Genomic DNA, 15,611 nt, shown 5'->3' with positions numbered 1-15,611 from the left:
TAATTTTGAACCTGGAATCCCATATGCAGCCAAATTATCATTAAGCACATGGGCAAAGTAAAGGTATTTTGAGACATGCAAGAGTTTAACAAGGTTACATTCTACATAATCTTTACGAGAAAATTCCCTCAGGTGGTATTGGATATGGGGAAACTATTCTAAGAAAGCTGGAGAGGGAAGTCCTAGGATGGACTTCTTATGCAGATAGAAACAGATTCATAACAAAAATGGAAGTCAAAAGGCTCTTGCAGGGAGGGACGCCTCTAGGAAGAGCCGATTTCATGGAATATATAATACAATTGAGATGCTGGATTAAGTTGAGGCTTTGGTAGAAGCACATGTGACTAATTAAAGATGGCTGCAGCTTTTTTGTCACTCTTTTAATTGGGAGGTGGAATCCAAGTTCTCCTGTTCTTGACTCTGGTCTGGTGATTCAAAGAGTAGAAAGTCACTGAGTGACTAGGTCATAAGACGCCTTGAAGCTTCTGCCTGGTCTTCTTGAGATGCTCACGCTAGAGGTGCTCTGTCTTAGAAGCTGGTCACCATATCAGAAGTGCTGCTTTTTTCAGAACACTGTGCAATGGAGAAGCCCAGGCCTCATCTTTAGGGAAAGAGCGTCAACTTTATTTTGCTTTAGTGAACATTCTTTTAAGTGACACGGGAGCCATGATATAGGGTGTGTAGGAAAGGAATCATCTTAGCACAATAATAATCATCATACATATGATTATTGGATTGAAAATTATAGATCCGGCCAGGCCTGGTGGCTCATGCCTGTAATCCTAGCACTTTGGGAGGCCGAGGTGGGTGGATAACTTGAGGTCAGGAGTTTGAGACCAGCCTGGCCAATATGGAGAAACCCTGTCTCTACAAAAAATTAGCAGGGCATGGTGGTGCACGCCTGTAATCCCAGCTACTTGGGAGGCTGAGGCAGGAGAATTGCTTGAACCCAGGACACAGAGGTTGTGGTGAGTCGAGATCATGCCACTGCACTCCAGCCTGGGTGACAGAGTAAAACTTCATCTCAAAAAAAAAAAAAAAAAAAAAAAAAAATTTGGCCAGGCGTGGCGGCTCATGCCTGTAATCCCAGCACTTTGGTAGGCTGAAGCGTGCAGATCATGAGGTTAAGAGATCGGGACCATCCTGGCCAAAATGGTGAAACCCGTCTTTACTAAAAATACAAAAATTAGCTGAGCGTTGTGGCACGCACCTGTAGTCCCAGCTACTCGGGAAGCTGAGGCAGGAGAATCGCTTGAACCTGGGAGGCGGAGGTTTCGGTGCCAAGTGAGCCAAGATCATGCCACTGCACTCCAGCCTGGGTGACAGAGTAAGACTCTGTCTCAAAAAAAATTAATAAATTTCAAAAACTTAAAACTTAAAAAAATTTGTAGATCCAACCTAAATGAAAGCCTGAAAGACTTCATTTTGTCTAGACAAATGAAAATGTGCCTAACTTGACAAGGAAGAAACAGTCAGATAAACCTGTGCTTTAAGGACAAATCAGCTTTAAAGGGTCTCTGTGAGGGGACCACATCGAACTTTTCTTAGGCAAATGTGGGGCAGAAAATTGCCTTGCTCTGGCATATGAAGGACTTCTGCAGGTTAAATGCAATTCAAATTGCGCTCAGTCTACTTTCTTTTGCCTTACGAAACATCTTTCTTTTATATTTCATGATACTGAAAGTCCACTCTGATAAGAGCTCTCTTAAAAATGTATGCAACCTGCAGTCATGTCTTTTGGAAATACTAATCACGGTCTCTCAGTGCAGATTTCCATTTTTAAAAGTTTTTAAATGCATGTGCATGTTTTAAGCAGTTTCCTTTACAGGATAAGATTTAGTGCAGGAAAGAGTCATTGTTCTTAAACTGTATCTTGAATTTGTTAATGTAATAATTAACAAACAGCTGTTAATTATTTAACACAGTGGTTCTCAAACTTGAGCTTGCATTACAATCACCTGGATGACTTGTTAAATCACAGATTGCTGTGTTCCAGCCCAGAGTGGCTGATTCCGTAAGTCCGGTGGAGCCCAGGAATTTGCATTTCTAATAAGTTTCCCGGTGATGCTGATGCTGTTGGTTCAGGGGCTACACTTATGGACTACTGACTTAAGAGAGTGAATTCCCAGTAAACTCTTTCTTCTTTCCTTCCACGCATGGGGTTTTTTTGTTTCACGCTCAAATCATTTGACTATGCTGTTTCTCCAGGCTGCAGTGCTTTAAAAAGGTTCAATCCCTAAACACCATGGAGAACGTTACTTTAAATAACAATGTAAGTGGTGTAAATGCAAAGGCACTGTAGGCCTAAGTTAGAAGGTGGAAGTGAGAAGTGGGGGAGGGGTGGAGAGGAAGGAAGACTGCAGCACGGAGCTTCGTTTCACACAGGTGGGGAGTCAAGGAGAATGTTGAAAGATGATTGAACAAGAAGCAGAGATGTAATTGTAACAGTTAAAGCTATATAAGTAACCCTGAACAGAACTTAGTACCCCTGTCAAACATAGGTTAGGGGAGGAGACGGTAAGGAGAGGGTGACTTAAGTCAGTCAGCTCCTTATCTTGCAAGAGGTGGTCCATAATATCATCCAAAGTTGGTAAGTCAGGAAATTAGATTGTCTAGAACTAAGGAGAAAACCAGCAGAAAGTCTAAACCCAGAAGCTGATGAAACAGGTTGTCCCTTGGAACTGGGACTGAGAGTGGAAGTTTGGGATAGGAGTTGGTTGCTTTTTATTGTAAGTTCTTTGGTGGAAATTATTTTTTTAAAAATCCATGCTGGCATTTCTCTGACTAGAAACAGTCATACTAGCTACTTGGCTAAGAACGACTGAACGAAATTTCAATACTTGTGTTTGAATCTTGATTCTGACCAGCATCTATGATTTTGGGCAAGTTCTTTGGAGTCTCTAACTTCGGTTTCCTTTCCTACAAATTGGGATGATAGTAATTTCACATAAATTGTTCTAAGAAATAGAGGCAATAATTGTGCATGGAGATGATTAGGCACAGTACCTGGCGCATCGTGCCTGCACGGTTAGCTGAGAGAAAGGACAGTAGACCCAAAGTCAGGCAAGCAACTTTTATTTGCTGGGCTGCCCCATAACAGTCAGAGGAGGCAGCCCTGAGCCCACAAAACGAGGGGTTTATGTGGGGTGAGAGGGGCATAAGGGAGTTTCAGGACTGAGAGAATCTATGACCTCGTAACAGGCACAGAGATAGTTTGTCAATTTGTGACAGACTTATAATACATCATCCTGTGACTTTTGTGGTGGCAGTTAAATGAAAAAACAGATATTTACAGGTGTGTGTAAAACGGGAATTTAAACAAAGATTTGTTTTCCCTGCCCCCCGCCAGCTGCCCAGATTACTATAATCAGGCTTTGCTTAATTGTAGCATGCCTGGCAGCCTTGCTGTGGTGCCTGAGTAGGAAGCAGCTGTAGAGCAATCAGAGACGGGAGTCAGCTGCGTGGAGGGGGTTTTCTGGGGCAGCTTGTTCCTAAGGCTCCTGCCTTTTAACAGATAATAGAAGAGGGGTGCCGTTGTCATGTGGCTGCTTCTTGCTGGGTAGGGGCAACGTCTGGGTAGAGGCTAGATTGTGGGGATTGTCGTTCCTGGAACTGTCTGTATTCTTGGAGCAGCATCTTACTTTGTATTGTCCCATGGGTGAAAGCTCTAATACGGTCCTATAAAAACTGAGTGAGGAGTCGAAGAGGCAGGGGCCAAATGCTAGAAGAAGGATAGAAACAGTAGGTCCAGCTAGCAAGAGAAGCCGTGGAGCCCAACTCCAAAGATTAGCCCAGGAGACCGAAAGGCGCTGCCTGATTTCAGAAGCTTTTTCATTTGACCGTCGAGCGGCATTTCGTACTACTCCTGACTGGTTAGTATAGAAACAGCATTCCTCCCCTGAAAAGGTACACAGTCCTCCTTTCTCGGCAGTGAGGAGGTCTAAACCTCGGCGGTTTTGGAGTGTAACTGCTGCTAGAGAGTCTATTTGGGATTGAAGAGTAAGAATGGATTCTGCTATGTCTTGCAGATTTCTGCGGAGAGGTGGACAGCCCTGCTCTTCCTGTTCCCGTGGCCGCAGTAACTCCAAGTCCTCGAAGGGTGTTAGCTGCATGGCTCGGTGCTGGCAGACTTGAGCTTTGAAGGGGACTGGTAAGCTTTGGTTCCCTGGGGCAATGTCTATTTTGGGGCTTAAAAACACTAGGGTGCAGGTGCCAGTCTAATTAGTGGGGAGGAATAGGTAAGATAAGGTCCTGCACTTGAAAATTATGCCTTAGCTGGGCAGACAAAACAGGTTGCGTATGTTTAAAAGGCATATGGGTTTATTCTCCCTCTCCTACATGCCTAGGGTGCTAGCTAGGGTGGCTCTGGTGTAGCAGAAGTGGCCTCGAGAAACAGAGTCTCGAACAACTGAACAGGGAAGGAAGGACTTTGTTAGGGCCCAGGAGCCGGGCAATGACTTGTCTAAATAACCCAGCTCCTCTAACAAAGAGAGGCTCTGCCTTTATATAGGCTTACTCTCTAGATATTACACGTGAAAGAATCATAGGTTTACAGCCTTAGAAATTGCGGGTGATGTAATCCCAGCACTTTGGGAGGCCGAGGCAGGCGGATCATGAGGTCAAAAGATCAAGACCATCCTGGCCAACACGGTGAAACCCCATCTCTACAAAAAATACAAAAAAAATTAGCCGGGCATGGTGGCAGGTGCCAGTGGTTCCAGCTACTCGGGAGGCTGAGGCGGAAGAATTGCTTGAACCCAGGAGATGGAGGTTGCAGTGAGCCGAGATTGCGCCACTGCACTCCAGCCTGGTGACAGAGCAAGACTCCGTCTCAAAAAAAAAAAAAAAAAAAAAGAAATTATGGGTGAAGGGGTCGTGGGTTTACAGTTTTAGAAATCACATATGAAAGGATTTTGGGTTTACAGCTTTAGGAACTATATGTGAAAGGTTTCTGGTCTCGGGATGGAGGAGTGGGGTGGCGGTTTGATCTTGTTTAAGTAAAAACAGTGTCTTCTGGAGAGTTTCCCCAATACCAAGCGTGCTATTTACAGGAAGGTGATTCAGGAGGCACCAGTCTGCCAGCCTTTTCTTCTATTGAAATGCAGTGTGGAAGTTAAGGGGGAGGTGATTCTAGGTGCTTGTGTCTCCATCCTCGCCAGTCAGTGGTTGAAAAGGGGTTAGCAGGGAAAGCTGAGTGGCTCCGTGTGTTTTAGTTTTACATTGGAGAAAGAATCGTTTGGAATCTACTGGGATCCATTCAGAAAGTGGTTAAACGTGGGCATATTCTTGAGGGGTGGCGGTTGTGCTGTAAGGGGTCCATGGTGTATAGTCATAGGTATGTCTTCCGTTGCGAATCCTGATTGTTAAGTAGAGAGTTACTAATGACTGTTGGGGTCCTGAAAACCGGACAGGCCGCCTACATGGAGCAACGCGGAAGACTTGAAAGTTTTGATAGTCGGTTGGGGCCTGAAGCTGTAAGGTATAGTTACATTGATGGGGCGGTAGGTGCCCAAAGGTCGGCTGAAGACAGATTGCCTTGAAAGCAAATTTGGGCTTAGAGAGTTAACTCTGTATTCATGGTTATGGGGCCGGGGAGGGGCTTGTTATTATTGTCTGTATGGGTGAGATCGGAAATATAGGAACGCAGAAGTTGTACTAGTATTTTTGGTTGTTTCAGAGATGGGAAACCTGGCTGATGTCTGCATGTTCAAATGCTGGGAGACGCTTTTACTTTCATATTGGGGATGATAGGTTAAAGTGGAAAAATCCCAGGTGTTTGCAGGGGCAGGAGTGGTAGGATACGTCGTAGCTGACAGAGGCATAGCCAGCATCTTGTGCTAGGGTCGGTTGGATTGGTTCAGCAGAGAGTGGGTTAAGCTGAGGGTTCTGTAGAGGTAGTTAGGGATGATAGGAAAGGGGTGTGTGGTGAAGCTGGGCGGCCCAAGGAGTCGGAGGAATAGATAGGCGAAGAGTGAGTAAAAAGGTAAACAGCTGCCTTTCATCTGGGGAGAAGTGACACAGACTGCCTTGGAAAAATAGGTCATTTATCCATGCTAAAAGAGAGTCAAGACTGGGAGCTTGGGGGTAAAACCAGGAGATGTCTTGGCAGACACAGTAGAGGAAGAGGGTAAAGCGGCAGTTTAGGCAGGGGCAGGGCATTTAAGTTTCTTTAGGGATTTGGGAAGTACTTACAGCTTTTAAGGGGAGGGAGACAGTGGTGGGTCGTCCTCAGGAACAGGCATAAGGCAGAGTTTGGTTGGGTTGAGAAGAGTACTGGAGAATCCATGGAGGATGGCAGTTGGTGGGTCAGTGGGCACGTGGGGAGCTCTTTGTAATCTGGAAAGATTGTGCCAAGAGATTTGTCCTGAGCATTTAGCTGCGATGGGGGTTGTGAGAGGAACTTGAAAGGGACCTTTCCACTTTGGTTTAAGGCTTGCTGGGTTAAAAGTTTTTAGGAAGACATATTCTCCTGGTAGGAGGGTCTGGTTGGTGGGGCCTTCGTGGGACTTTCAGCGGGCCTGGTCTGCTTGTTCCTGGAGGAGATGGCAGATGAGGGAAAGCATTGGGAGGTATTCTCCTAGCTGGGAGTTAGAAGGGGGCCTGTTTTGTAAGAGAAAAGGGCATCTATACAGTAACTCAAATGGGCTGAGGAAGGAGGGTACTTTTGGCTGGCTCTGATGTGGCCTAGGGCTATGGGCACAAGGGAGGTCTAGGGTTATTGGACTTCAAGAGTCAGGTTGGTGAACTGAGTTTTTTTTAAAAAAAATTTTATTTTTTAACTTTAAGCTCTGGAGTACATGTGCAGAATGTAGAGGTTTGTTACATAGGTATACACGTGCTATGGTGGTTTGCTGCCTCCATCCCCCCTCGTCTACATTAGGTATTTCTCCTAATGCTATCCCTCCCCAATCCTGCAACCCCCTGCTGTCCCTCCACTAACCTCCCAACCCCCAACAGGTCCTAGTGTGTGATGTTCCCCTGCATGTGTCCATGTGTTCTCATTGTTCAACACCTGCCTATGAGGGAGAACGTGCGGTGTTTGGTTTTCTGTTCTTGGGTCAGTTTGCTGAGAACGATGGTTTCCAGCTTCATCCATGTCCCTGCAAAGGAAATAATTTCATTCCTTTTTATGGCTGCATAGTATTCCATGGTGTATATGTGCCACATTTTCTTTATCCAGTCTATCACTGATGGGCATTTGGGTTGGTTCCAAGTCTTTGATATTGTAAACAGTGCCACAATAAACATATATGTGCATGTGTCTTTATAATAGAATGATTTATAATCCTTTGGATATATACCCAGTAATGGGATTGCTGGGTCAAATGGAATTTCTATTTCTAGATCATTGAGGAATTGCCACACTGTCTTCCACAATGGTTGAACTAATTTACACTCCCACCAACAGTATAAAAGTGTTCCTATTTCTCCACATCCTCTCCAGCATCTATTGTCTATAGATTTTTTAATGATCACCATTCTAACTGGCGTGAGGTGGTATCTCAATGTGGTTTTGATTTGCATTTCTCTAGTGACCAGTGATGGTGAGCATTTTTTCATATGTTTCTTGGCTGCATAAATATCTTCTTTGGAAAAGTGTCTGTGCATTATCCTTCACCCACTTTTGATGTTTTTTTTTTTTTTTTTTTCTTGTGAAGTTGTTTAAGTTCTTTGTAGATTCTGGATATTAGCCCTTTGTCAGATGGGTAGATGGCAAAAATCTTTTTCCCAATTTGTTGGTTGCTGGTTCTTTTGCTGTGCAGAAATGCTTTAGTTTAATTAGATACCATTTAGTTTAATTAGATTCCATTTGTCTCTTTTGGCTTTTGTTGCCATTGCTTTTGGTGTTTTAGTCATGAAGTCCTTGCCTATGCCTATGTTCTGAATGGTATTGCCTAGGTTTTCGTCTAGGGTTTTTATGGCATTAGGTCTTATGTTTAAATCTTTAATCCATCTGGAGTTAATTTTCGTATAAGTACGGGATCCAGCTGGGCGCGGTGGCTCACGCCTGTAATTCCAGCACTTTGGGAGGCTGAGGCGGGTGGATCACGAAGTCAAGAGATCGAGACCATCCTGGTCAACATGGTGAAACCCTGTCTCTACTAAAAATACAAAAAATTAGCTGGGCGTGGTGGTGTGTGCCTGCAATCCCAGCTACTCAGGAGGCTGAGGCAGGAGAATTGCCTGAACCCAGGAGGCGGAGGTTGTGTTGAGCCGAGATGGCGCCATTGCACTCCAGCCTGGGTAATGAGCGAAACTCCGTCTCCAAAAAAAAAAAAAAAAAAAAAAGGAAGGGATCCAGTTCCAGCTTTCTTCATATGGCTAGCCTGTTTTCCCAACACCATTTATTAAATAGGGAATCCTTTTCCTATTGCTTGTTTTTGTCAGGTTTGTCAAAGATCAGATGGTTGTAGATGTGTGGCATTATTTCTGAGGCCTCTGTTCTGTTCCATTGGTCTGTATCTCTGTTTTGGTACCAGTACCATGCTGTTTTCATTACTGTAGCCTTGTAGTATAGCTTGAACTCAGCGTGATGCCTACAGCTTTCTTTTTTCTTTGCTTAGGATTGTCTTTGGCTCTGGTCTTTTTGATTCCATATGAAGTTTAAGGTGTTTTTTTCCAATTCTGTGAAGAAAGTCAATGGTAGCTTGATGGAGATAGCATTCAATCTGTAAATTACTTTGGGCAGTATGGCCATTTTCACGATATTGATTCTTCCTAATTATAAACATGGAATATTTTTTCATTTACTTGTATCCTCTCTTATTTCCTTAAGCAATGGTTTATAGTTCTACTTGAAGAGGTTCTTCACATCCCTTGTTAGTCATATTCCAAGGTATTTTATTCTCTGTAGCAATTGTGTTTGGGAGTTCACTTGTGATTTGGCTCTCTCTTTGTCTGTTATTGGTGTATAGGAATGCTTGTGATTTCTGCACATTGATTTTGTATTCTGAGACTTTACTGAAGTTGCTTATCAGCTTAAGGAGATTTGGGGCTGAGACGATGGGGACTTCTAAATATACAATCATGTTATCTGCAAATAGACAATTTGACTTCCTCTTCTCCTAATTGAATACGATTTATTTCTTTTTTTTTTTTTTGCCTGATTTCCCTGATCAGAACTTCCAATACTATGATGAATGGGAATGGTGAGAGAGGGCATCCTTGTCTTATGCCAGTTTTCAAAGGGAATGCTTCTGGTTTTTGCCTGTTCAGTATAATATTGACTGTGGGTTTGACATAAATAGCTCTTATTATTTTGAGATACAATCCATCGATACCTAGTTTTTTGAGAATTTTCAGCATAAAGTACTGTTGAATTTTGTCAAAGGGCTTCTCTGCATCTATTGAGATAATCATGTGGTTTTTGTCTTTGGTTCTGTTCATGTGATGGATTACATTTATAGATTTGAGTATGTTGAACCAGCCTTGCATCCCAGGGATGAAGCCAACTTGATTGTAATGAATAAGCTTTTTGATGTGCTGTTGGATTTGGTTTGCCAGTATTTTATTGGGGACTTTTGCATCAATGTTCATGGATATTGGCCCAAAATTTTCTTTTTCAGTTGTGTCTCTGCCAGGTTTTGGTATCAGGCTGATGTTGGTCTCATAACATGAATTAGGGAGAATTCCCTCTTTTTGTATTGTTTGGAATAGTTTCAGAAGGAATGGTACCAGCTCCTCTTTGTACCTCTGGTATAATTCAGCTCTGAACCCATCTGGACCTGGACTTTTTTTGGATAGTAGACTATTAATTGCTGCATCAATTTCAGATCTTGTGATTGGTCTATTCAGGGATTGAACTTTTTTCTGGTTTAGTCTTGGGAGGGTGTAAGCATCCAGGAATTTATCTATTTCTTCTAGATTTACTGGTTTCTTTGTACAGAGGTGTTTGTAGTAATCTTTGATGGTAGTTTGTATTTCTGTGGGATCAGTGGTAAAATCCCCTTTATCATTCTTTGTTGCATGTATTCAGTTCTTCTCTCTTTATTAGTATGGCTAGCAGTCTATTTTGTTGATCTTTTCAAAAAATCAGTTTCTCGATTTATTTTTTTAAGGGTTTTTTGTGTCTGTATCTCCTTCAGTTCTGCTCTGATCTTAGTTATTGCTTGCCTTCCGCTAGCTTTTAAATTTGTTTGATCTTGTTCCTCTAGTTTTTTTAATTGTGATGTTAGGGTGTCGATTTTAGAACTTTCCTCACTTCTCTTGTGGGCATTTAGTGCTATAAATTTCCCTCTAGGTACTGCTGAAATATGTCCCAGAGATGCTGGTACATTGTGTCTTCGTTTGGTTTCTAAGAACATCTTTATTCCTGCCTTCATTTCATTATTAATCTGGTTGTCGTTCAGGAGCAGGTTGTTCAGTTTTCAAGTGTGGTTTTGAGTGAGTTTCTTAATCCTGAGTTCTAATTTTATTGCACTGTGGTCTGAGGGACTTTGTTATGATTTCCGTTCTTTTGCATTTGCTGAGGAGTGTTTTACTTCCAATTATGTGGTCAATTTTAGAATAAATGCAATGTGGTTCTGAGAAAGATGTATGTTCTGTGGATTTGGGGCGGAGAGTTCTGTAGAGGTCTATTAGGTCCGCTTGGTCCAGAGTTGAGTTCAAGTCTTGGATATCCTTGTTAATTTTCTGTCTCATTGATCTAATATTCACAGTGGGGTGAAGTCTCCCACTATTATTGTGTGAGAGTCTAAGTCTCTTGTAGGTCATTAAGAACTTGCTTTATGTATCTGGGTTTTCCTGTATTGGGTGCATATATATTTAGGATAGTTAGCTCTTCTTGTTGTATTGATCCCTTTACCATTATGTAATGCCCTTCTTTGTCTCTTTTGATCTATGTTGGTTTAAAGTCTTTTTTTATCAGAGACCAGGATAGAAACCCCTGCTTTTTTTTTTTTTTTTTTTTGCTCTCCATTTGCTGGTAAATCTTCCTTTATCCCTTTATTTTTAGTCTATGTGTGTCTTCGCACATCAGATGGGTCTCCTGAATACAGCACACCAATTGGTCTTCACTCTTTATCCAATTTGCCAGTCTGTGTCTTTTGATTGGTGCATTTAGTCCATTTGCATTTAAATTTAATATTGTTATTTGTGAATTTGATCTTGCCATTTTGATGCTAGCTGGTTGTTTTGCCCGTTAGTTGATGCGGTTTCTTCATTGTGTTGTTGGTCTTTGTCATTTGGTACGTTTTTACAGTGGCTGGTACTGGGTGTTCTTTTTCACGTTTAGTGCTTCCTTCAGGAGCTCTTGTAAGGCAGGCCTGGTCGTGATGAAATCTCTGAGCAATTCCTTTTTGTAAAGGATTTTATTTCTCTTTCACTTATGAAGCTTAGTTTGGCTGGATATGAAATTCTGGGTTGAAAATTCTTTTCTTTAAGGATGTTGAATATTGGCCCCCACTCTCTTCTGGCTTGTAGGGCCTCTGCTGAGAGATCTGATGTGATTCTGATGGGTTTCCCTTTGCAGCTTACCCGACCTTTCTCTCTAGCTGCCCTTAGCATTTTTTCCTTCATTTCAACCCTGGTGAATCTGACGATTATGTGCCTTGGGGTTGCTCTTCTCGAGGAATATCTTTGTGGTGTTCTCTGTATTTCCTGTATTCGAATGTTGGCCTGCCTTGCTAGGTTGGGGAAGTTCTACTGGATAATATCCTGAAGAGTGTTTTCCAACTTGGTTTCATTCTCCCTGTCACATTCAGGTACACCGATCAAATGTAGATTTGGTCTTTCACATGATCCTGTATTTCTTGGAGGCTTTGTTCATTTCTTTTCACTCTTTTTTTTTCTCTCATTTGCCTTCTCAGTTTATTTTGTTGAGTTGGTTTCAGTATCTGATATCCTGTCTTCTGCTTGATCGATTTGGTTATTGAAACTTGTATATGCTTCACGAAGCTCTTGTGCTGTGATTTTCAGTTCTCATTAAGTCGTTTATGTTCTTCTCTAAGTTGGTTATTCTGGTTAGCATTTCGTCTAATGTTTTTTTCAAGGTTCTTAGTTTCCTTGCACTGGGTTAGAACATGCTCCTTAAGCTTGGAGAAGTTTGTTATTATCCACCTTCTGAAGCCTGCTTCTGTCAGTTCATCAACTCATTCTCCATCCAGTTTTGTTCCTTTGCTGGTGAGGAGTTGTGATCCCTTGGAAGAGAAGAGGAGTTCTGGTTTTTTGTGATTTCAGCTTCTTTTGCTGGTTTCTTCCCATCTTCATGGATTTCTCTACCTTTATTATTTGAAGTTGGTGACTTTTGGATGGGGTCTCTGAATGGACATCCTTTCTGTTGATGTAGCTATTTCTTTCTGGTTTTTAGTTTTCCTTCTAACAGGCCCCTCTGTTGCAGGTCTGCTGGAGTTTGCTATAGGTGTACTCCAGACCCTGCTTGCCTGGGAATTACCCACAGGGGCTGCAGAATAGCAAAGCTTGCTGCCTGTTCCTTCCTCTGGCAGCTCCCTCCAAGAAAGGTACCCACCAGATGTCAGCCAGAGCTCTCCTGTATCAGGTGTCTCCCAGTCAAGATACATGGGGGTCAGGGTGCCAATTGAGGAGGCAGTCTGTCCCTTATTAGAGCTCAAACACTGTGCTGGGAGATAAGTTGCTCCCTTCAGAGCTGCCAAGCAGGGACGTTTAAAAGTCTTCTGAAGCAGAACCCACAACTGCCCCTTTTCCCATGCGCTCTGTCCCAGGAAGGTGGGGCCTTTATTTATAAGTCCCTGATGGGCTGCTGCCTTTTTTTAAGAGATTCCCTGCCCAGCAAGAAGGGAGTCTAGTCACAGTCTGCCTGAAGAGGCCTTGCTGAGCTGCTGTGGGCTCCATCCAGTTGCTGTGTAAATTTCCCAGTGACTTTGTTTACACCAGCGAGGTTAACACTGCCTACCTGAGCCTCAGCAATGGCAGATGCCCCTCCCCACATTGAGCTTGGACATCTCATGTCGAATTCAGACTGCTGTGCTGGCTGTGAGAATTTCAAGCTAGTGAATCTTAGCTTGCTGGTCTTGGTGGGGGTAAGTCCCGCCGAACCAGATTGCTAGGCTCCCTGGCTTCAGTGCCCCCCTTTTTCTTTCAGGGGAATGAGTGGTTCTGTCTTGCGGCATTCCAGGCACCACTGGAGTATGAGATAAGAAAAGAAAGAACAACAAAAAAAACCTGCTGTAGCTAAAACAGCTGCCCGGTTTTGTGCCGGAAACCTGGAGCACTGCTGTTGTAGGCAGCAGTAGGAATCTCCTGGTCTGCAGGTTGTGACGACCATGGGAAAAGTGCAGTATATGAACCAGAGGGCCAGAGGGTCCAGAAAAGTCCCTAATCGCTTCCCTTGCCTAGGAGAGGGAGTTCTCAGGCCCCTTTTGCTTCCTGGGTTAGGCGATGCCCCACCCTGCTTTGGCTTCCCCTCCTTGGGCTACACCCACTGTCTAACCAGTCCCAATGAATTGAACCTGGTACCTCGGTTGGAAATGCGGAGATCACTCACCTACTGGCTCGCTATCGTTGAGACCTGCAGACCAGAGCTGTTCCTATTCTGCCATCTTGGCTTCTTTTTCCTTGGTTAACTGAGTTTTAAGGATCCCATTTGCCCTTTCATCTTTTCCTGATGACTGGGGTCAGGCACCGCTGGATGCCGAGGGACTGAGACTCGTTGGGTGATTTGGGAGATGAAGCTAGGGCCGTTGTCTGATTTTTATGGAGCGCGGGAGACAAAATTTAGGGATGATTTCTGTTAAAGTAATTTGGGAGAGTACTACAGCTATTTCTGAACAGGTGGGAAACGCTTCTACCCACCCAGAGAAGGTATCTATAAGAGTAAGAAGAAACTTAGTCTTCTTAACAGGAGGCATGTGGGTAAAGTTTGCCAGTCTTCCCGTGGGAGTGTTCCTCTTAGCTGACGTGTAGGGATAGGAGAGCAGAAGCCCCCTTGGGAGGAAGTGACACAGCATATATGTCAGTTTGAGGTTATGTCTTTTAGAGTGTTAAATAGGTCGGGGGAAGAGAAATAAGGGCAAAGGGGAAGGTATAGGGGGTGCACACCGATGTGGAAGGACTGGCAAAGCGATGTTAGAATTTCTTTGGTTTGTTCTTGGGGGAGGATGAGTTTTTGATCTTTGACTATCCAGTTCCCTTGGGAGGTGGTCCCTTGTTGTAGCAGTGAAGCTTTTTCCATGGGAGAATATTGAGATTGAATGGTGGGGGTAATGAGGAGCTGGGCAGGGGCAGAAGAAAGGGAGGCTTCTTTTGCTGCCTTCCTGGCCTCTGTTTCCTCTTGAGATCTCATCTGACCCTCTTTGGTGTCCTCGACAGTGTACAACTCCTGCGTTAGCCAGGAGGCGTGCAGCTTGGAGGAGTTGGTAAATTAGGGGGCCATTAGTGATAGGGGTTCCCTTGGCCGTAAGAAATCCTCTCTTGCTAGATGGCAGCATAAGAATGTAGAATGTGATACGCATATTTGGAGTTGGTAAAAATGTTGACTCATTTGCCTTTAGAAAGGGTTTTGGCCCAGGTGAGAGCTGTAAGTTCTGCCTTTTGGGAGGAGGTCCCTGAGGGTAGGGGTTTAGCTGCAATTACTTGGTCAAGGGAGATGACTGCATACCCAGTGATTTTATGGGAGACAACTGACTTGGAAGAGGAGCCATCTATAAAGAACTGGTTGTCAGGATCAGGGAGAGGTTCTGGGAAGATGTCAGGGAAATGAGGGTGTAGGTGATAAAGGATTTCAGTACAGGAGTGGGTGGGAGGGGAGGAAGATACTGGGAGTAGAGATGCAGGATTAGGGGAGCATTTTGGAGAGGCAGGCCTCGGGGTTCTCAAGAAAGAGGGCATGGAGTAGTTGCATACAAGAAGAAGAAAGTGTGCTCAGTGCTTGGGAGGAGAGGAGATCTTGTAGATGATGTTGGCTGTAGACTGTGGTGTCTTGACTCAATGTTTTTTGCTTACTAAGGCTAGGGTGGTAGCGGCTGCTAGGACTCTGAGGCAGGTCAGCCACCCTCGGATGGTGTTGTCTAGTTGTTTAGATAGGTAAGCTATGGGAGTGAAGGAAGGAGGACTTTCTTTTTGTTGGCCAAGGACACCAAGGGCTATTCTATGGTTTTCAGCTGTGTAGAGAATGAAGGGCTGAGAAATGTCAGGCAAAGATAGAGCAGGAACAGTTATGAGGGCAGCTTTAAGTTTGTGGAGGCTAGGGATATATTGTGTGAAGGATTTAGGGGCTCATTTAGAGGGCCTTTAGCTGCTTCACAGACAGGGTGGGCTAGGAGGGCAAAATTGGGAATCCATATTCCGAATGAAGCCTGCTAGTCCTAGGAAAGAAAGGATCTCACATTTAGAGGTGGGTGGGGGCAGGAGTCCAGCTCTTCCTTGGGGCCCAAGCCATGACCCCAGCATGGGATGATTTGGGAGATGAAGCTAGGGCCATTGTCTGCTTTTATGGAGTGTGGGAGATCAAATCTAGGGATCATGGCTCCGGCCCCGGGAAAGAGCTGGACTCCTAAGTATGTCACTGTTGGAGTGGAGAGTTGTGCTTTGGAGGGTAAACCTATCTTTTATTAGCAAGAAAGTTTGGAAGGGTAGTAGTGTGAGTCTGAGAGTCCTCTAGGGAGGGGCTCCAGAGGAGAAGGTTGTCCACATAC

General features: G+C 43.9%; 1 long non-coding RNA gene across 1 annotated transcript in view; it reads left to right on the top strand.

The window, feature by feature from the left end:
* The first annotated feature begins 3,709 nt into the window (after window positions 1–3,709).
* The window catches only part of LOC118150425 (uncharacterized), a 34,014-nt gene continuing 22,112 nt past the window's right edge, over window positions 3,710–15,611 (top strand). Inside the window, exons 1-2 of the long non-coding RNA XR_004738522.3 lie at window positions 3,710–3,872; window positions 4,029–4,150. This is a non-coding gene — a long non-coding RNA (uncharacterized LOC118150425). The remainder of the gene's footprint in view (window positions 3,873–4,028; window positions 4,151–15,611) is intronic.

The sequence above is a fragment of the Callithrix jacchus genome, chromosome X (genome assembly GCF_049354715.1).
Source record: "Callithrix jacchus isolate 240 chromosome X, calJac240_pri, whole genome shotgun sequence".
Lineage (NCBI taxonomy): Eukaryota > Metazoa > Chordata > Mammalia > Primates > Cebidae > Callithrix > Callithrix jacchus.
Note: the sequence above shows the minus strand (reverse complement) of the source record. Positions and strands in the feature narration are given on the sequence as shown.